We start from the raw sequence: 1,866 nt of genomic DNA, 5'->3' as shown, positions 1-1,866 counted from the left end.
TCAAAGGCATCAATTCTCCCTTTATCCTTCCTACTCATTGTCTAACTCTCTGATGCAAAGCAAGTGATTGCAAAGACCATTGTCACTATGTAACTTTGTTATATATATAACTATTCGTATTTTTCAATTTGTATTTGCACTAGTAGACTACTGGATTTTTAAATTTATTTTAATTCATTCATTGTTGTACATTTTATTTCTCTCCCCATCCACCCCATCCCCCAAATCACTTTGCAATGCAATACGTGCTCTAGATTGTTGTCGCAGACATAATATCTAATGATGCACTCCTTTAGGACCATTATTCCCCTTATCTTTTCCAATGAACTGTTCATTAGTTAGCCATTCTTTTCCTAGTCTCTCCCTCAATCCCTCCATGTCAGTCATATTTTTTAACAGTGATGTTATGCAGTATTTGTCCTTTTATGACTGAGATATTTCACTCAGCATAATGTCCTCCATACTCACCCACGTTGTGTAGTGTTTCCTGAGTTTATTGTTTTTCAATGCTGTATCATTTCCATTGTGTGAGTGTACCATCGTTTTTCTATCCATTGGTTTGCTGATGGGCACTTGGATTGCTTCCATCTCTTTGCTATTGTTAATAATTCAGAAATAAATATAGGTGTGTAGACTATTATTTTTAATAGCACAAGATATGAAAGACCCAAATTAGCCATTGTTTTTGTTTTTGTTCTGTACTGCTGAGTTGGAACAGATCCATAGCTGACCCTCCAGTGGGTTTTCAGAGGCAGTTAATTTCATGTTAGAAGATTGCTAATCTTTCTGGTGGCCTCTACCCATGTGCCTTCAGGATTGCAGCACAGTTGCTTGCTAGTAGGCAACAAGTGCTCCCTGAAATTGCTTGAAGAAAGATATTTTTATAGGTCTTCTGGTTCACAGAGAGTATATTTATTGTAGTTTTCCATTACTTAGTATCAGAAGAGGGATAAACTAAAAATTTTGTAACTATAAGGGCCTTGATATTGCTGGATTCATTGTGGTTGACAGAGATTTTTAGAGTTGACATAATTTTCCTGAAGGCAGGTGCCATGAAGTCAGATTGTCCTCCAAAAAAATACAGTAAATCCTGGCTGTGAATACTTGTGATTTTATCTGGAAAGAGACTATTCACATCTAAATTCATTTAAATAAGGGTCAATTCCTACTGGAATAGAATAGGCTCTGATTTAACATGGCTAGTGATATTATAAAAATACAAAACCTATAAAGAGATAGACATACAAGCAACACAGCCGTGGGAGGGTGGAAGCAGAGAATAAGCTAAGGAGTACAGAAGGTTGTGAGAGTTTTTTGGTTTTTTTAAAAAGATCTTCCTTTGGAGTCTTTACAGAGAGCATATGCTGTAAAAATGAACAAAATTAGTGTTAGAAAAGAAACAAGTGTAATAACCCTTGAGAAACTAGGATGACTACATTGGACATACACGATCAAGAAAGACCTATCACTAGAAAATCATGTGATATTCAGTAAAGTGAAGAAATCTATTGTTGCAGAGTCAGAACTAACTCGTAGCTGACCATTCAGTAGGCTTTTCAGAGGTTATGCATCACATGGAAGGAAGTTGCCTACATTTTCCAGCTGGTGGATTTAGACAGCCAGAGAGGTACAGTCTTTGGGTTACCAAAGCCTCTTTGATAAAATGAAGATTCAGAAAAGTAAAAAAGCAAAACCAAACAAAAACCAAGGAAAGGCATGCAAAGGAATTGGGTTAGCACAATAGTGTCAACAAAGGACTCAAATCAAGGATCTTGGGGATAGTGTGGGAAAGGGAGGGCAGCTTTTGATTCCGGAATACAGAAAGTCTTCATGGTTTGTTGGCAATTAACAACAATCTTCCTACTT

Source organism: Elephantulus edwardii, unplaced genomic scaffold, assembly GCF_000299155.1.
Source record: "Elephantulus edwardii isolate Elephantulus edwardi_28Jun2011 unplaced genomic scaffold, EleEdw1.0 scaffold00105, whole genome shotgun sequence".
Taxonomy (NCBI): domain Eukaryota; kingdom Metazoa; phylum Chordata; class Mammalia; order Macroscelidea; family Macroscelididae; genus Elephantulus; species Elephantulus edwardii.
The sequence above is the reverse complement of the archived record's forward strand: the minus strand, read 5'-3'. Positions refer to the sequence as shown.